The sequence below is a fragment of the Musca autumnalis genome, unplaced genomic scaffold (assembly GCF_047663935.1).
Source record: "Musca autumnalis isolate F117 unplaced genomic scaffold, ASM4766393v1 scaffold_5, whole genome shotgun sequence".
Taxonomy (NCBI): Eukaryota; Metazoa; Arthropoda; class Insecta; order Diptera; family Muscidae; genus Musca; species Musca autumnalis.
The window spans coordinates 108,192,546-108,214,238 of NW_027412088.1; the positions used below are offsets into that span (position 1 = coordinate 108,192,546).

A 21,693-nucleotide genomic window follows, 5' to 3' on the forward strand; every position below is an offset into this window, starting at 1 on the left:
AGAAAAAATTCCCCAGTACAAATCCGCTCGCCAGCAAATTTTTGGTTGTTGCGGACAAAAGTTTTCGCGGTTTTTCTTCTGCTTTTAAGAAAAAAAATTATAAAGACGATAATTATTTTAATGAGCACAATTGTCATTAAAAAGTTATCACGAAGTGATATCAGTGAGTATTATTATGCAATCATATTTGTAAAATGTTACTCAGCATTCGCGGAATTTACAAAAAAAAATTTAAAAAATTTCAAATGTAATCGGACTTTTTTCAAAATATAGGTCCATTTACCCGTAAAAAATTACAAAAAAATAGCTTTAAATAAAAACTTCGCGGGGAATCAAATGAGACCAAATTTATAATGATCGGGATATTATTTACAGTATTATAGCCAAAATAAGCACATATTTGTGTTACAAAAAATAAATTTTGGTTTTAAAAATTAGTTTTAACATGCATTCCAGAGTTTAAAATGTCAGAAAAAATCAATAGGAGTACTTCTTTTTTTCTTGAAACTCCCAAGAAAATGGGCGGATTTTACTTTATCTACATTCACATAGAAGGTTTCAAATTGAGGAAAATCATCGGATTGTTGAAATAAATCATTAGACTTCTTAAACGGAAATAGAGTTCAAAGAAACCGCTTTAACTTATATGCATTATTAAAATATGTGTAAATCGCGTAATTATCAAAATCGTTTTGTCCGCATGTGATTTCCATGAACAGCAAGACCATATCATTTAATTTGTATATATTTTTCGAAATATAATTTGGACGCTGCTTTTTAGCATTAAAAAACCTAGAAATTATCGCAAATTTGCTCAAAGTACAATAAATTTTGTTTTGCATCCGGTTTCAGTGTCACCACGAAAATCTACATCGATATATATATATATATATATATATATATATATATATATATATATTTCAAGGCGATCAATCAAGAACAGTGGATGTAGCATCACACACTATTTTTTTAGATAAAATTAATGTAGCTCTCTTATTAGTGAAGTTTTTAAATCTCTGTTTCTGCAAAAACGGAGATGCTGTACTAGTTTTTTCATTGCATTGGAAACGGCCCGCAGAATACGCGATAAAATGCGCGATATTTTCGAAAACAATTTTAGGTGATTTTCCTACCCTGGAATTTCTCGTATCTCGGGTTTTAGTAGATGGAATCTCACGATTTATTAGATCCGCTACGTAAAAACCTAAAATTTGCAATCAAGTACGAGTAAACAACAACAATAACAATTGTAAAAAATAGGCCCGAAAAATATGATTTTTAGAAAATTGTTCCCACAAAATTTTCGTATTTGGATATAGTTCTCTGTGAAGCTGTGTGGGCTACATTGCACAGTGGTCCCACTTGTATGGGAAGGTGCGACAAAAATATTTATAATCGTCGAATCAATCTGATTTTTTCAGTATATGCTAAAAATAAGTAAAAAATACTTTAGCCAAAAAATCATCAATATGGGTCCAGTTTTTCCTATAGCCCCCATGTAGCGGTACCACCCGATTTCAGGTATTTTGAAGATTTTATCTACATTTTCTGTCCTAATTGGCTGTACTTTGGTATTTGGGGTTCGCAATGGTCAAAAACCTTCTGTTCCAAAAATTGTGCGCTTAGGTCCAGGTTTCGGTATAGCCCTCATATTACGGTACCTCCCGATTTCAGGTATTTTGAGGATTTTATCAACATTTTCGGCCCGAATTGGTTGTAATTTGCAATTTGGAGTTCTCAATGATCAAAAACCTTCTGCGCCAAAAATTGTGGTCTTAGGTCCAGGTTTCGGTGAAGTTTTTATCTACATTTTCGGTTCAAATTGGTTTTAATTTGCTATTTGGAGCTCATAATGGTCAAAAAACGTCTCCGACTGGTATCGTGGACAGGAAAGGAAACAAATTATTCCATTTGAGGTCAGAATATTTCATGGTAGGGGATATAATAAAGTTCGGTGCGACCGAACTTTACATTTTTACTTGTTGTTCATTTTATATGTAGCATCATACATACATATATCAAAAATATACAAATGTAAAAAATACACTCATAAGTAGATCCCATAACAAAAATGTCTAAATTATTAAAGAAAAAACTCAAAACAAACAATTAAAACACAAAACAAAGAAGAAACTGAGCATACAGTAATACGGCATATTCACTGAAACGACCAGAGGCATCGTCAGTATTTTTAAAGTCACGCACGGAAATGCAAATATATGCAGCTGGAACCAAATTTTTTGTAAACTTCACACTATTACGAACATTCTTCAAAAAATTTGGAGAGTGGCGAAGAATGGCGAAGTTAGTAAAACTCAACCTCAATTTTTAGGACTTGGAAAAAAAAATCCGCAAAAAGTATTATAAAAAATGTGATTTCCAGCACATTTTATGCGAATAATGTGTGCATATTTTTATGTAAAAGTAATTAGGAAGCCTTGTACTAAAACTTCCATTTCGAAAAAAAAAAAAAATAATTTTATACTTTCAATTTTGAGTTATTTGCCTTGTAAGAAGTCACAACCTTACTGATGTTTTTAAATTTTTTAAGAGATCATACGTAAATGTCAACTTCTTCTGTTTTGTCTTGTTAATTAACGTTATAAATTACAAAAACAGTGCTGGAATATTAAAATATAATATGTTTAGAGATAATTTGCTGAATTGTCGCAGAGATTTGCTGATATCGATTTTTCGATTTTTGTCGCAGGTTGGGACCAGTGTGCATTGACGACACATATATCAAATAACTCAGTATCGCGATTTCTACAATCCTATATATGATTTTTTGAAAAAACTTTTTGAGGAACGAAATTAGAAGAAATTTTCAAAACACACTTAAAATCTGGCTTCAAAATGTCAGTATCACTTAATGGTAAATGCAGATCAAATTTTGAAAAGTTATACATTGCTAAGATGATCCTTATTTAGTTGGCTTCTACATTTACTTTGACAGGAATATCGTGAAAAGTGTGGTTTAATCACAAATCGAGAGAAAACAAAAAAAGACACGTTGGCTTCAACCAATTTTTACACATTATTTAACATAAATGTAGTCACAACTTCCACGCAAATTAACTTTTAAGGCCAATATTTTTTGCCAAGTCTAAAACTATTTCATTTTATCCGAAAGCATTTAATTTTTATAATATACGAGCTATTAAAGGGTAAACCTTGGCTTCAACTATGTTAAATTTTCAAAAATATTGCCCATATACCTGCAAAGTAGCCTACATAAGGAAAAAGAACTAATAACTTTTTCCTCTGATGCAAATTGCAATAACGTGTCTGCTAGATAACGGACCTACTACCTAATATATAATGGGTTTTGTGTAGAGAACCACATTTTCCTATTCCCAGTTTTTGCATTATTGCAAATTACATGGTGCCCTAGCGTTTTAGTTGTCCAATTGGATTTTTATACATAAATTGCAGCATGGGTCGCTTTGCCACCTTTTTTCAAAACGATTCTCCAGCCAGGCAGCATCAAATTCCCAACCGTGGCAAAATACCCTGCAGTAATGTTGGCTACATTTTCTGAGTATTTCAGCCATGTAAAACTTCTCGACAAGTGGTGTCTTAAGACACGCCGTTCGGACTCGGAGATAAGCTGTGGGTCCCATATCATTGAGCGAATATGAATCGGGGTACACTCACTCATTGATATGAGAGAAGTCTCCCTTGTCCCTTCTAGGATGTTTGTAAAGCAATTATTATATTACTATTTAAGCTTGGTGTGATACGGTGCCAGAATCCACAAAGTTATTTCTAACATTAAGTTTATTTGTTCCATAAAGAAATTTTGATTTGTAGAAAGCTAATTCCCGGGGTAGTGTGGTAGGGTATCACATGGCCCCGTCCGACTATAGTCCTGACTTACTTGTTGAGCGTATTAAAGTGTATAACCCATTTTAGCCTAAGGGCCGGTTTATAGGAAATTAACAGGTTCTAGGATGATAACAATTTGGGTAAAGCCTAAAATCTTTAATATCGGTCTCATCTGTGATCATGCGTTGGCTCTGCCTTATGACACATGTTTTGGTCAAATTATATACAAAGAACTAGAAGACCCCGGTCCGCGTTGCTGGCCCGTCGTAATGAGTTTTAATGACAACTTTTTATCGACTTTATGCTTGACAATTCAAAAATTGGTATTTTCTACCTCACTTTTTCGCTCCATTGTCAAACCGAGAAGGATTTTTTGTCTGTAGCCTTTCTTTTCTCTTACGGACATTGACGGATTTTTTTGCCAATTTATGCTTTTTAGGATTTATTATCGTCCATGTCCCTGTCTTTATCCTAAAGCGATCTAATTATAAAAGTTAAAAAAAATGGTTAAATCGAATTCTCCCGCTTATTGAGACTTATATGTTTTAGCTTTTCATGGCTGATGGACCGTTGATCCTCACCATTCAAGTAAATTTGTAAACATATAGTTTTTCTTGATCGGGGGCGCAACCACCGTTGTCTCGAAAACTAATTTGCAACCCGATGCACTCATAAGTTTAGCAAATATAGTGATTATAAAATAATAGGCCCCGAAATTCGTCTACAAATATATAGCATTTTGGACCACGGGACATTCCTGAACATTTTCTGAATATTAGGTTCAGTAGTTTTGGAAAAATAATGTTTTGAAAAGAGTGGGCGTGATGTGATCATCAGTTTTCAAGATATAACATATTAAAAAAAGTAGGCCTGGTCCGGTGTTTTGGCTCCAAATATGTACCTAGGGTGCACACAACTTCATTGCCTACCAACATTTATGCTGAAACCGATATAATCATACGTTTGGCTTATATGTATAGCGTTTAACAGAAAGGCATGGGGAAGGTACCCCACCTCTTCCGAAATTCATAAAATATACATCACAACGCAAACATAGAGCTTTTATCGCAAATTTTGTGGCGTGGTCGGGCCTATAGGCCCTAAAGAAGTACCTAGATTATAGATTAATCCGTCAATGTTTAATCCGATACATGCATAATTTTTGGAAATATAACGTTTTTTAAAAATATCGCATAGGGGAGGTACCCCGCTCCCTCTGGAATTCAATAAAATATGTAACCTGTTTTCGGTAGGCGTGGTAAACTTTTCTTTTCAAAAAACCTAAGTTGGGTTATGACAGAATTTGATTTTTATTCATAAAGGGAAGGTTTTTTTTAAATATGCCCCCTTCAAAATTCAAGAAAATATGCCCGTACATTCCCTGACATTTTCAGGAAAATCGGTTCAGTAGTTTTGTAGATGTAACATATTTTAAAAAGTGGGTGTGGTCAAGTCATTAGATTCTAAAACAGTGGGTAAGGTCTTCCGAAATAGATACATTCGTAATTATTGTAAATATAACATTTTTAAAAAAGTAGGGTATAGGGGAAGTACCCCGCCCCTTCCGCAATTCAATTGAATTTGTAGCCTATTTTAAGCGGGGGCCATACTTGTACATTTCCTGGCAATTTCAGGAAAATCGGTTCAGTAGTTCTTGTAGAAATGATAAAAATTGAAAATTGAAAAAAGTGGTCGTAAATTTTCTTTGCATAAAAAACCAAATCGGGTTATGGCGCACATTTTACAGAAAAAATTATCGAAATCGGTCCATCCGTTCTCAACTGATGCCATGACCAACGAACGACATTTGATTTTTATTTTTAAAGATTTAAAAGTTTAGACAAATCTCGATTTCCTTGAAAATTCCTACAGTAGTTTTGTAGATATAACCTAATTAGAAAGTGGGCGTGGTCGGATCTTAAGTCCCAAACTAAGTACGTAAGGTTGGATACACAATCGCCATTGACTCGCAAATAAATTCCGAAACCGATACATTCGTATTTGTTGCAAATATTGCATTTTTACAAAAATAGGGCATAGGGGAGGTACCCGCCTGATCCGAAAGTCCAAAAATGTGTAGCCTATTTTTATCGGGGACCAACCCTGTACATTCGCTGAAAGTTTCAGGAAAATCGATTCAGTAGTTTCGTAGATATAACATATTTAAAAAAGTGGGCGTTGTCCAGTCTTAATGCCCCAAATAAGCACGTAAGGTCGGAGACACAATCGCCATTGACTCGGAAATTAATTTTCAAAGCGATACATTTGTAATTGTTGCAAATATTGCATTTTTACAAAAATAGGGCATAGGGGAGGTACCCCGCCCGATCCGAAATTCAACCAAATATGTAGCCTATTTCAACCGGGGGCCATCACTCTACGTTCCCTGAAAATTTCAGGAAAATCTGTTGAGTAGTTTCGTAGATATCACATATTTATAAAAGTGGGCGGAAAAGTGGGCGTGGCCATATTTTCTTTGCATAAAAACCTAAACTGGACTATGACTAACATTTCCACGAAAAATTATCCAAATCGCTCCAGCCGTTTTCAACTGATTCAATTACCAACAAACGGCAATTGAATTGTATATATAAAGATTTAATTCCATCAGATATCATCTAGTTAAAACCGATGATTTTAATCTCAGCACACAGAAGATGATACCAGTTAGCAGGCTGTCATATTAGATCAAATGTTTCTATCTGAAGAGAAGGGCAGGCATTGATCAATCACTTCGTTCCAAAGCTTTAAGCATAGTACACACGGTCCAACAAAACTGACAGTCATCGAGGTCTATTTTGTTAATATCAAAGTCTAGCTGAATAATTACTTTCCTAATCACTAAATTATACCTTAAATGTTGTATTTCAATCATTTTTAGCTAACAAAAAGTTTTTATTTGCCAGAAAATTGCCGTAAAAGTACGTTGACTGTCAGTTTTGTTGGACCGTGTGTACTATGCTTTAGTGAAAAACCTGCCCAAAGTTATGGGCTGGATATGGCTTACGATGATGATATCGGTTGTATAAGTTCAATATCGATTGACATATTCTGCTGCTATATAGTTGAGCATAGCTATTTTAATTATATGTATAGCATGGCAAAGTCGATATCAGCAGCATAATATCACCACATTATAAGGCGCAATAAATCTTTGGTAGCGTGGGCAACTCAGCGTACGCCAAACGTCAACGATTCCACAATGTATCTTTTTTTCTGAATCCAAATTTAAGAAAAAATCAAATAACAGCTTTATGCTTTAGGCTCTAGTTTGTAAACAGTTACTTGTTTTATATGTTACACTAGACAAATACATATCGAACTCTATTCAGCAACAACAACGCTTTTGTTTTGTTTCACTTTCAGATTCTATTTCAAACTGATTTGAAATTTCCACGATAGCAAAACCAAAAGAGAAACAAAAAAGTTAATAAACGTTTGCAATTTATTAAATACAATTATTTACGTGAACTCACTTCCATGTGAGGGAACTGAGACTGCACACTTGGAGCTGTTTGTGTTTATTTGTCAATTTCATTAGTTATTTTTTTTCTTTTTGTTTTGAGTATTGAGTTTGGTTGATGTTTAGTGAATTTGAGAGCTCTGACTGTTTCAATTTGTGTCTAGGTGGGAAAACCCGTAATTGTTGTCTATCAATCACTACACCCAAAAATGAAGCATTTGCTGCAAACAACAACAATGTTAAGACAAGCACACAACGAATCATTCCAAAAGCTAAGTAGTCTCATTAAACTGTAAATTCTGGTGGTGGTGATGATACAATACCATGAGACTGATGACTTCCTTTTGTTTGTTTGTAAAGTAGTTAGAATTTAATTTAACAAAGTGCAAAATGTCATATTACGTTTAATAGCATAATTAACTAATTGTATAGTGTGGGGGAGATAACGTGTAGAATTATATTTTTGAGATAAATAGCAATACGGAGGATGGTTTTCCATTCAGCAAAGAAATAATATTCACAAATTAAATTTTAATTTAATTCTAGAATCTAAAATTGTTAAAATGTGTACTGTATTTATAAAAGGGTGTTATTTCCACTTTGCATATTTCTTTCATTGAGCATAAAATTATTAGTTATCGTAACCTAAGAACGATCAGACAATTCAATAATTGTATTTAGACTTAAATGTTAGATTTGGATAATCCAGTTCCTAGTTCACTGTACTAGTTCTAAAACGTATGAGTAAAGTCATAAAATATAACATGTAATATTACGTATATGCAGTTTGTTCATACAAATGATGTGGGCCATTGGAACTGCGTAGTGAACTAGAGAATTCCATTTGGCACAACTCTATTAATAAATGTACCGATTGACTAATCATCTAGAAATGTAAAGTTTTAGTCGATAAGACCAAAAATTGGACAATACATTATATGGATTTATTTTAATTATATCGTGACTACTGAAATACTACTTTCACTTGTTTACAAAATTTTCAGAACTCTCATTTGTCTTGTATCAGTCAATCAGTGCAAGCAAACACGTTCTTACTTGGTAGCCGGCATTAAAAGCCAATAAAAATGTTTATAATTTTCACCTAAGACATGGCATATTTGTTTACATTGTCGGCTTGTTTTTTTACTGTTTCTTTTGGTGATTGGCCATAATATGATGTCTTACTTATGGTCGACCATTGACCATATTAGCCAATGAGCCAAAATGACGCCAAAATTCTTGTTGACTTCGTTTACACATTGAAGTTTTCAATACTGAAAACTTTTGTTTGGCATTAGCCATTATTGGTTCGTCGTGTGCTAAGTGACCCAATTATGTTCTGAGCAGGGTTTCGGAGTCGAGGTATTTTTGGCTCGACTCCGACTCCAGATGAGTTTTTTTCACGACTCCGGCTCCGACTCCGGGTCGATTCCGAGAGTGAATTCCTCTACCACTAAAAATGAAAAATTTTGGCCTATATAGGGTAATGTATTAGTTTTTCCTTACATATTCATTAGAAAGGGCATTTAATATTGTTTCTGCCGAAGCTTGCATTGAAAAATACCAAAGTTAGAATGTTTTTGTCGGTTTTCCTTTTTTTGCTCGAGTATATTCTGGACGGAATTCTCTCGCGTGAGAAAATCTTTAAGCTTTCAAAATATGTGAAAATGAAGAGGCAATATAAATTATAAGCAATTCATGACCAAGTTTCAAACTGGATGTAAGCCAGCAGTGTGCTTAGCCTTAAAGGAGACCCCAAGTTGTAAACCTCAATAAAAGCCATTTTCCATGATTTTTTCCGAGAAAACTATGTAACTTTTTGGCAGATATTTTTAATCATCTGAAAGAGAAAAATATTACGAAGTTTTGAAACCGTCTACGAAACCCTGTTTTTATTAAAGCATTTTGCGGTGCCAACTCTAGTAAACTAATAAACCAATTGTCATATATTTTTGTGGCCGATTTCGAGAAAAAGACAGTTTATATGCGGCATACAAATTAAAATAAATTGATCCCATCCAACGCTCATACTAAGGCAATATTGTTCAGGTCGACTTAAAAATTTGACCACATATTCTAAGCAATTTAAACTTTTTACTTTTTTCTGAAATTTATAAGTAGGGATCACCCCCTAAACTAAAATTCAGCGCTCATATTTTGAACTTTGGTGTGGAGTGGATAATTTTATTGAAATATTTGAGATATATAGTGTACACCATCCAGCACGTAGGCAGGTGGATATTTTCTGGAACTAAAAAATTAGCACACGATGAGATTTCGTGCATGAAAATATTCTACAAAAATGTTGCTAGGAAAATTGTATGTAGGCTCGGTTCACTAGGACAAGAAATCGATATTTTCATGTTTTCATTGTCCTTTGTCACTTTTGCCCGACCCTTTCTCATAAAAACTCTATGATTATGTATTTCATTGAATTTCGTATATGCTATTGACTGTGTAGAAAACTCGGATACATATGAACTATATCTGTTCCTGGCGGACAGATCCGGTTATTTGAATGTCTACATCTAAAGCCCTCATTGAGTATATAATGAATCCTAGAAGAAAGATTCGCCGTTTGTCAGACTTCTGAGTTATGGCGGGATAAATCTGTCGTTGACCAATAACGAATTTATGATGCCTAATTCAGTGGCGTAACCACCCGAATTTGATATACATATAGTTAATAGATTATGCGAAATTTAGAGAAATACATAAACATACCGTTTTTTTGAGAAAGTAACGGATAAAACTGATAAAGGACAATGAAAACGTAATTTTCGGTGGAACATTTTTGATATAAAGCTAGTTTCTCAATGATTGATGGGACTCAATAAAAAAATCATTATGTCATGACTCCGAAATTTCATTCCCAAAAGGAATTGTCCTCCCCCAGATCTTAACTTCCATTTTGTGTCACAGGGTATTCAGTAAGATTTTCCATAGAGACCACAATGTCTTTAATAAAAGACAAGATGAGAATACCAATATACCTTTGTGAGAAGACCTGTAAGACTTCTGACGAAATTGATTAAAGGTCCAATCTTAATTCGATTGCCATAGAACTTTACTTTTGTTTGCAAAAATGTAACGAATCAATTGGATCAACAAAATGGGATGAATAGACTACACTTCAGAGGATAGTAAATATCCTGTGAATTGTCCTTTAACATAGTATAATATATAATTTGCATATATATTTTCTTATACCTTTCTTTTACAATAAATAATTATTTTTAAAACAATTTTCTTGTTCCAAATTTAATGTTATATTTTTATAACGTGGGAAAAAATTTGCCCGGAGTCGGAGTCGAGTTATTTTTTTCGACTCAGACTCCGACTCCGACTCCGACTCCAGCAAAATTGCTCGACTCCGACTCGTAGACTCCGACTCCGAAACCCTGGTTCTGAGTTTGCAAAATAAATTTGGTAATAAACAAAATTACTTACCCGTTATAAATAGATTTATTTATCTGCAAAAAAATGAAAACAAACATTAATAGTTGAAATATAATAAATGTGTGTAAACAATATAACATATAGAATGGGAACAGAGATTTGTTTTACAATAATTAGGCCAATTCGAACCATAAAAGTAAACATAAAAATGTCATTATACTCTAAATTAGTGAAGTGAATGGAGTCCATGGTAGACCTAGTATATAAGGCAGCAGCAATAATGTAAAATTCCGTATATTTCTTATATTTTTATTTCCATTTTCGATGTATATTAGGTATATATATTTTTAAGTAAAAAAAATATACCATTCAGAAAAAAAACTATTTTCCATAATGACTTCTCATTTCAATGATATGATATTTAACCTTCTCTAAGTCCGAATGACGCACTGTGGGCGAAATTCAAATCTAGCGGCGCAAAATTCCGCAAACTAACTATAAGTTATATGAAAGTAAAAAATGGTGTCTAATTCTACACATTTAGCTGAACCCAAAAATAGTAAACAATTTAGTATTTTATTGTTGTTGACCATTATAGGGTACTTACATCCGAATGTTTTATTCGTGACTGCTAATTCGATTTTTTTGGCATTTGTTTTTGTCGTCAAAAATTCTGGAAAAATTAAAGTAAACAGTACTTAATTTAAATTTTCCAATAGTTCACAGTGCACAGTGGTCCCACTTGTATGGGAAGGTGCGACAAAAATATTTATAATCGTCGGATCAATCTGATTTTTTCAGTATATGCTAAAAATAAGTCAAAAATATTTTAGCCATAAAATCATCAATATAGGTCCAGTTTTTCCTACAGACCCCATTAGCGGTACCGCCCGATTTCAGGTATTTTGAAGCTTTTATCTACATTTTCGGCCCTAATTGGCTGTACTTTGGTATTTGGGGTTTCCAATGGTCAAAAACCTTCTGCGCCAAAAATTGTGGTCTTAGGTCCAGTTTTCGGTATAGCCCTCATATTACGGTACCTCCCGATTTCAGGTATTTTGAAGATTTTATCAACAGTTTCGGCCCGAATTGGTTGCAATTTGCCATTTGTAGTTCTCAATGATCAAAAATCTTCTGCGCCAAAAATTGTGGTCTTAGCTCCAGGTTTCGGTATAGCCCTCATATTACGGTACCTCCCTATTTCAGTTATTCTGAGGTTTTTTATCTACATTTTCGGTTCGACTTGGTTGTAATTTGCTATTTGGAGTTCTTAGTGGTCAAAGAACGTCTCCGACTGGTATCGTGGACAGGAAAAGAAACAAATTATTCCATTTGAGGTCAGAGTATTTCATGGTAGGGGATATAAAAAAGTTCGGTGCCACCGTACTTTACATTTTAACTTCTTTTTCATATTTTATGTAGCATCATACATATATCAAGAATATACAAATGTAAAAAATACACTCATAAGTAGATCCAAAAAGATCCCTTTTAAGAAAAAAATTAAAACAAACAATTAAAACACAAAACAAAGAAGAAACTGAGAATACAGTAATACGGCATATTCACTGAAACGACCAGAGGCATCGTCAGTATTTTTAAAGTCACGCACGGAAATGCAAATATATGCAGCTGGAACCAAATTTTTTGTAAACTTCACACTATTACGAACATTCTTCAAAAAATTTGGAGAGTGGCGAAGAATGGCGAAGTTAGTTTTACTAACCTCAATTTTTAGGACTTGGAAAAAAAATCCGCAAAAAGTATTATAAAAAATGTGATTTCCAGCACATTTTATGCGAATAATGTGTGCATATTTTTATGTAAAAGTAATTAGGAAGCCTTGTACTAAAACTTCCATTTCGAAAAAAAAAATAATTTTATACTTTCAATTTTGAGTTATTTGCCTTGTAAGAAGTCACAACCTTACTGATGTTTTTAAATTTTTTAAGAGATCATACGTAAATGTCAACTTCTTCTGTTTTGTTTTGTTAAATATCGTTATAAATTACAAAAACAGTGCTGGAATATTAAAATATGATATGTTTAGAGACAATTTGCTGAATTGTCGCAGAGATTTGCTGATATCGATTTATCGATTTTTGTCGCAGATTGGAACCAGTGTGCAGTGGATCCACACATTGCACGATGGGGCCAATAGCAGGTTTTCGAGGCAAAAAGTCAATTTTTGAAGTGAACAATTTGAAAAAAATAATAACGGATTTCGATTCGAAATAAAAAATAAATCAATCTGGTAACATCACATTGCGACATACTGATCTGGCAATGGTGACATATTTTCTTATGCATAATTTTCCGACATTCATTATAAATATTTTAGGCGCCAATAAGAACATTTCAACATTTTTATATTTTTATACCCTCAGCCTTTAGGCTATGAAGGGTATATACACTTTCATACGGGCAAAATGTGCCTCATCGAAATAATGGTTTTAGACCCCAAGTATGTTTGGACGAAATGTGTTTCAGACAATTTGGAGTCGATTGAGCAATGTCCGTCCGTCTGTCTGTCTGTCTGGCTGGCTGGAGCGCACGATAACTCTCGAAGGTATGAACCGATTCGGTTCAAATTTTGGCTTTCGTAATATTTTGTCCAAACTTAGTTTAAGTTCGAAGATGAGCTATATCGGTCCACTCCTTCCGGTACCTCCCCCACAAAAGTTCGAAAATGTTCGGAAAATTTGTACGCACGATAACTCTTGAAGGGTGTAACCGATTTGGTCCATACTTTGCCCATCGTGGAGCGTGTACCAGACTTAGATCAGGTTTTAATATGGACTCAATCGGTCCACTCCGTCGGGTACCTCCCACACAAAATTTTGGAAAAGTTCAGTTTAGGAACATCTCTCGAATCGCTTTGATTTTTGTTTTAGCAACTTGTATTCACTGCCCTCCATACGACGGTATAAGTTTCATCAGGGGCAAGTCCATACTTCCCGTGAAAATAGCCTGAAAGTTGCAAAAAACCCCTATGACACCGTGTGAGGAGGTTGGAAGGCAAAATAACTGCCGATTCGGTCCAAAGTTTGGCCTTAGTAATATTTTGTCCAAATATAGTTTAAGTTCGAAGATAAGCCATATCGGTCCACTCCTTCAGGTGCCTCCCCCACAAAAGTTCAAAAATGTTCGGAAAAATTGTGCGTACGATAACTCTTGAAGAGAGTGGCCGAATTGGTCCATACTTTACACATCCTAATATATCTACCAGATATAGATCAGGTTCAAATATGGACTATATTTGTCCACTCCATCCGGTACCTCCCACTCAAAATTTCGGATACATGTTCACTTTAAGACCTGCTTTCGAATCACTTTGATTTTTGTTGAAGCAACTTGCATTGCTGCCTCAATTGCGATGGTAAAAGTTGTTTCAGGGGCAAGTTCATACTTCTTGAGCAAACATCCCTGAAGTTCTAAAAAACCCCTATGGTACCATATGTAGTGGCTGGAGATCCATTCTTTTTAGTATCTCCTCCGCAAAACTTTTGATATTAAATCCTAATCAACATTTTTGTCAGTTCAAACGCCCAAAATTCTTAAAACTCCCTAAATACATGCGTTTTTTGGAAAAAAATTGTTTCAATATACACAGGCTGAGGGTATATCTCTGTCGGCAAAGCCGACTGATACTTTTTTACTTGTTTAAACATGGAAAGCTCTTCAATGGGTATGTAAAATAAGATAGTGTTAACAAATAATAAAAATGTTATTTGTGGTAAATGTATTTTTGAGTTAAGATGTTATGTCTTTTTTTGGAGTATTTTGCTTTGTTATCCATGTGTTCTCTGGAGTATAACTTTTGAGATCTAGGTAGATCTAGGATATTATATATATGTGGTGAAAGGTATTAACGTGTACTATCATTTTGTGAAAAAATTAGCTGCGCCCAGTTGCGCCTTTTCATAAAAATCTGATTTCAGATGTCGTAATACTTAAAAATATGGACATTTTAATGTTTTGGTTGGAGAATAATCGGAAACCCATTAAAGTTATCAATAGGATTTCGGATAATTTAATAGACGTATATAATAATATATATATAATAATATATAATTTCAAAGATATCGCAGACAAACTTGACTTTTGTGGCGGAATCTTAGCCGATTTTTACTAAATTTGGAACCCATTTTATTAACTTATAACAGACCACAGACAAAACCATGAAATGTATATAAGGGAGCTATTTCTATATCTGAACCGATTTCAATATAACTTGACAAACTTATTTGTAGTCCGAATTCCGTAACATTTTCCAAATTTTATTGTAATTTGATGGAATTTGCATGCATAGTCAATCATTTGCCTGAAATCGGGCGAACATATATATGGGAGCTATATCCAATTCTGAACCGATTTCAATATCATTTGCCAAAAATGTTTCTAGACCAAAATCCGTCACACATTTCAAATTTCATCAAGATTGGACATACATAGCGGGATTGGTGCCCAAATACCTAAAATCGGGCGAAAATATATATGGGAGCAATATCAAAATCTGAACCGATTTCAATATAACTTGGCAAACTTATTTGTAGTCCTGATTCCGTGGTATTTTCCAAATCGCATAAAATTGGGCAGAATTTGCGTGTTTGGTCCATCAATTGCTTGAAATCGGGCGAACATATATACGGGAGCTATATGAACCGATATGAACCAAATTTGGCATATTAGTTTCTAAGCCTATTATAAACATCTGTACAAAATTTGGAAGGTCTAACTTGCCCCAGTGATTTGTTGCCTCGCAACATCGTGCATTGGCCAAAAATAAAAAAATGAATGTCAACATTTTGGCACAACATCTGGCAACTCTGACAGCTATGGCATGGACCTTTTTAAAAGTATATTAATTTTTGTTTCATTCGAAAGCGATCTTCTTAAGAATAACTTCAAAAGTCGGAACATTTGACTAATATTTTTTGTTGTGAGTACAACCTATATTTTAAGTGTAAGTAAATATATTCAAATATGAAGGAGGAGGTAATAGCTTAATTTTCATTAAAAAATAGTGTTTTAGCGTGTTGTGGAATTCTATTTTCTTAGTGTATTTTGTAATGCCAATTCTATCATATACTTAAATTTGACCTAAGGTTTTAGTCATGATGCACACCAGTGCCCACCTCGGGAATAATTTTCCAAAGTAGGTCATTGGTTTAAGTTTATTCAGTATTAAAATCAGCTGCCATCTAGTGCCAGACTATGGGGTGGGGCGCTGACTAAAGCTGCCCTATAATAGGGTTTCTATGGATATATTAGCGTGTAACTCTGCTATCTGACCACGTACATTAACATAATTGGTATCAGTGGCAAGATGATGAAATCTTCTTCCAAATTTGTCTTACATTGGCGGTACGTGCCTACGAGGAAGGACGCTATAAGATCTATATTAAAAATTTTACCAATTTTCAGACAAAAAATTTGATTTTTTTAATCCGCTAAATTGGATGGATTTTATGTTGTTTTGGAGATTGTTTTTGTTTCCCCAAGCCTATTTTTGCATCATAAGATAATCGGGACCTTTGTTCATGTCAATTTGTATTAATAACATAAAACAATTCTTACCGTATACCCCCTCCAGAGGGGAAAGGGGGGGAGAATATTACGCTCGTGGTTTCTTAAAACACTCTTCTCAGCAGCACAAAGCTGTAACCGGCGCATTGGACTGATTTATACACTCTAAATATTTTTGGTCACTTTCTCCATACAAGTGGATCCACTGTGTAGCTTGGAGGTGCTGATTAAAAAAAAATGATTTACTGTTGTAAATATTCAGAAAAAAATAAATAATCTTTAAATATAAAGACACCATTTTTCGAAATTAAGTATATTATACAAACTACAACAAATTTCAATCACCGGCATTTGCGTTTTTCTTAAAGTACATACTCCGAGGTGATTACTTCGAAAATTTCGATTTCTACTATTTGCTACCCTTTGTCTAATCTTTCAACAGGTTGCACTCAAGGCTCCTCAAGGCCTGGTGCGTACGACTACTCTCGAGCCTCGTTGGTCCACACTTTTCATATTGAAATATTTTTTCGAATATTAGAGACAATTCGAAGCTGGTGTTTATAGGTCAACTTCTTCCGGTACCTCCATCACAAAAGTTCGAAAATATTCGCCAAACTGGTATACGTGATATCTCATAAACGGAACAACCGATTTGGTTCAAGCTTTGGATCTCGAAATACTGCATCCAAACTTTGTTTATGTTCAAAAGTGGGCCCTATTAGTCCACAACATGGGGTACAAGCCGCCGAGGACCCTTTTGAAATTTTTAACATACGTATTCCTAGTGTGCCTGTTTACCGCGATAACGGAACAACCGATTTGGTTCAAACTTTGGATGTCGAAATACTGCGTCCAAACTTTGTTTATGTTCAAAAGTGGGCCCTATTAGTCCACAACTTGGGGTACGAGGCTTCGAGGATCCTTTGGAAATTTTTTACATACGTATTCCTAGTGTGTCTATTTACAGCGATAACATGTGTTTCGTGGACAAGTCCATGTTTCCTGATATAATGGTCCAGTGGCCAATTTTACGAAAAACCTGGAAATTAAAACTAAATGACCTAACCTTGGGTTCTTATGTTTCGGGTCGCTGGTTTAATTTTTCATATTTGTAACCCTCGGACGGTCATTAAAGGGGTATTTTTGGTCCCTTATCCTATAAAATGTGATCATTTTAAATATTCTACAAATTTTATTTTATTAAGATCACTTGGAATCCTTCCACTTTACTGCCAACCTTACTGACAAGAATGCGAGGAATATTTTTCTTATCAAAATTAACCCTCGTAAGAGTCATAAAAGTTTTTTTTTTGTCCCCTTTTCCACAAATCTTTAAAATCTACTATAAAATGTAATGGAATCAGATCAACAAATTCTAGAAAATTTTTGACCATACAATTTTACTATAGGTCCTAGAATACATCAAGACTCTTAACTATACCCAAACACCAGAAAGTGGCCCTATACTATATATTCTGACATTCTGAATCAAAGAAAATCTGTACATATTTGCAAGAGAAAATATCACATTAAAACAAAAAGTGCAAATATGTGCAGGATGTTTCGATGGAAATTGGTAAAAAAACTTTCCCCTTGTTATGATATGATAAGGTACACAGCCCAACTCGATCTTACTCACAACTATTTTCATCATTTATTGTGAAAAATGACCTATAAAAAATCAACAAATAAGGGCATCAATTATTAAAAAACGCGCAGTTCATTGGCGACACTGAACATTTTAAATTCGTTTCACATACCTTTACATTACAATTGCAAAAAAAATATTTAAAAGCCGTTGTTTATTTTGGATTTGAAGTTTAATTTATGGATGTGAACTTTTTGCAAGCTGTGACTCATTGAGCCAGAGGAAGCTGAATGTTGCATTTAACAACATTATTCGTTATATCTATGGATTAAAAAAGAATCAATATGTGTCTCATCTTGCACAGTCCCTTTATGGTGTTAGTTTCAATACACTTCTGCGGATAAAGTCTCTATTATTTCTACATAAAATTATTGTTAAGAAGAAACCAATATATCTCTTTGAGAAATTACAATTTACACGGTCCTTCAGAGGCAAAAAACTAGTTCCATTTATTCGTCGATTCACAGTATCTGATTGGCAGTTCTACATTAACTCTATTAGTCTTTGGAACTCTCTTCCCCACGAAATTCAAACAAATTCAAACCATCAGCAACGCGTTTTCTTTTAAAAAACAACTTTTCAATCTTTTTCGTGCCTAATTTTTTTATATAATTCCTTTAATAACCATTGTTTTTCTTTTTTGGAATATTTACATACTGTTAAATTAAAATTTATAGATTTAATTATTTTAACTTATGCTTTTAAATTACCTTTGTAATATTATAGTATTAAAATAAGATAATTATTAAATAGTAAATTGGATAGTTAATGATACAATTAAACCTGTACTGTAATTATAAGTTTTATCTTGTTGTGCAGGTGTTCAAGTAAATAAATAAATAAATATTATAATATTTTCATAAACAACATAAATATTTATTTTTTATTTTTGCCTTATTAAGGCGAAGGCCATTTATAGTGATATTTAATTAATTCTCTTTCGAGTTGAGCTGTTAGGCCTTTAGAGATACATTGAAAAATTAGGAGTCTACCGAAGTCCCACGCATCCAACCATTACACTACGTTTCACGGGTGGTAAATATTTGCTTTAATATTCACTTACTAAACAAGAAACGTATATATTTTTTCATAACTACACGTAGTGGGATCCTATAAACAATATTTGATACTATTTAGAGTAAATTTATAATTTTTTTCGTTTTTTATACCCTACACCACTATGTGGGGAGGGTATTATAAGTTGGTTTTGGCCAAAAAGTTTGTAACGCATCGAAATAATGGTCGCAGACCCATACTTATATATACCAAAATGAATGTCTCGACGAGCTGAGTCGATCTGGCTATGTGTGTCCGTCCGTCAGTCCGTCCGTCTGTCCGTCTGTCCATCTAAACCTTGTAATCACGCTACAGGTCGCAATTTTGATCGGATCGTCACGAAATTTTGCACGTTAATAGGGGTCCCGGAGGGGAAGAAGCCTATTGATTTTGGTGATGGTCGGATAATATTTAGGGGTCGGAAAGGGCAAAAAACTTAGGTGGATAAAATGACAACGTTTTTTTCCAAAGCGAATATCTCAGCTTCTATATGGGGTATACCAAAAGCAAAACCTGACAATGAAAGTAGAAAATATCACCTCTTAATGATGTAAAGCAGGTGCTCGTAGGTGATCAAACAACGAAGATATCACAATAGTAGCAAATAAAACCCCAATTTCCATTTTTGCGATTTTAATTATATTGACGAATATCACAGATTTGGTTGAAAACTTTCCAAAAGCAAAGTCTGGCTCTGAAAGTAGAAGATCCCCTCTTTACAATGATGCAAACTAGGTCGGTGTAGGTAACCAAATAACGGAGATATCGCAATAGTCGGTAATACATCCCATTTTTCTATTTTTTTGGAAATCACGCTACCGGTCGCAATTTTGATGGGATCGTCACGAACATTTGAGGGTTAATGGGGGTCTCATAGATGAAGAAGCCTATTGATTTTGGTGATGGTCGGATAATAATTAGGGGTCGGACTGGGCAAACACTTATTTGGGGAAAAGTCAACATTTTATTTTACAGCCAATATCTCTGTTTCTTTAAGAGGTATATCAAAAGCAAACCCTGGCAAGGAAAATAAAAAATATCACCTTTACAACGATGTAAAGTAGGTTGTCGTAGGTTGTCAAACAGCAGAGATATGCAATAGTCGATAATGCATCCCATTTTCCGATTTTTTTGTAATCACGCTACAAATCGCAATTTTGATCGGATCGTCACGAAATTTTGGGGGTTAATGGGGGTCCCACAGAGGAAGAAGCCTATTTAGTTTGGTGATGGTCGGATAATATTCAGGAGTCGGACTAAGCGAAAAGCTTATGTGGAGAAAAGTCAACGTTTTTTTATGCGAATATCTCCGCTTCTGGTTGGAGTATTCCAAAAGGAATACCCGTCAATGGAAGAAGAAAAGATCTCGTTTATATTGATACAAAGTATGTTGGCGTAAGTGAGCAAACCGAGATATTGCAAGATTCAGTAATATACCCAATATTTCCATTTTTTGTAATCACGCTACAAGTTGGAATTTTGATAGGATAGTGACGAAATTTTTGGGGGTAGATGGGGGACCCACAGAGGAAGAAGCCTATTGATTTTGGTGAAAGTCGGATAATATGTAGGGGTCGGAATGGAGAAAAACTCATTTGGAGACAAATTCAAAGTTTTCTTCTTTGTGAATATATCGGCTTCTAGTAGGGGTATTCCAACGGCAAAGCCTGTCAATGGAAGAAGAAAATAATACCTTTACATTGGTGTAAAGCAGGTTGGCGAAGGTGCCCAAACAAGGGAGATACCACAATAGTCGGTAATGCATCCAATTCTTCCATTTTTTGCAATCAAGCTACAGGTCGTAATTTTGATCGGATGGTCACGAAATTTTAGTTGCTTATGGGGGTCCCAGAGAGAAAGAGGCATATTATTTTTGGTGGTAGTCGGATTATATTCCCTAAAATAAATGTTTACCAGTGAAAAGTTTATGCACAGGGGTAGTGGTGTAGGGTATCACATGGTCGGCCCCGTCCCGACTATAGCCTTTGCTCACTTGTTTTTTTGATAAAGACGTGTTTACTTTTTACTTCTTTTTAGAGTTTTTGTGTCATTAAATCAGTAATTATGGACTTTTCTACGAAAAAAATTGTATCGTTTTAAGCCGCGAAGACAACTTGATACAAAAAAACAAAAACATCTGATAAAATTCTTTATACTGCACTTTTGTGTTGGAAGGAATGGATCGATATAGTCCATATTAGAACTTGACTGACAACATCAACTGAATGTAATATAACGATGTGTAAAGTCTGGACCATATCGGTTATTCCCTACGAAAGTTTTTTGGGTTTTGGGTTACATAAAGGAGTGGACTTGATTTAATTTTGCGCAAAATATGAGATGTAGAGTTTGTAGCAAATGGGTTCGTCAGTTCGCAGGTTATCGTGCGCACCATGTAAATAAATATACGGACTCCAAATTGTCTGAACCGGTTTCGTCCGCACATACTTGGAGGTCTAAAACATATTTAATGAGGCACATTTTTGATCGTTTTAAAGAAAAATCGATGTTACAAAAATTTTTTTTTTTGTAGGGAACCCCCTAATTTTTTTTGTTTTATTGCCAAAGTTTGAGCACAATCGGATCAACGGGCCCCGTTGCACTGTGGTCGAACTTGCATGGGAAGAGCGGACAAAAATACTTCCTGTGCAGATATCAATATGAAATTTTCGGTAAAGGCTAGTTTAGTAACATAAATAAAAAGGAGCAAAAACAATTCAACATAGGTCCAACTTTAGGTATAGCCCCTATAGAACGGTACCCACTGATT

General features: G+C 34.4%; 1 protein-coding gene across 5 annotated transcripts in view; it reads right to left on the bottom strand.

Moving 5' to 3' along the window:
* Positions 1-21,693, bottom strand: part of sano (CABIT domain-containing protein serrano) — a 711,482-nt gene that overhangs the window by 516,033 nt on the left and 173,756 nt on the right. For 4 of the 5 annotated variants that reach the window (XM_073957408.1, XM_073957405.1, XM_073957409.1 and 1 more), the window contains one exon: positions 10,742-10,764. The gene's annotated coding sequence lies outside the window, so the exon portion shown is untranslated. Of the gene's footprint in view, positions 1-10,741; positions 10,765-11,297; positions 11,364-21,693 lie in introns of all 5 variants that reach the window. The other variant, XM_073957415.1, reaches the window with a different exon arrangement.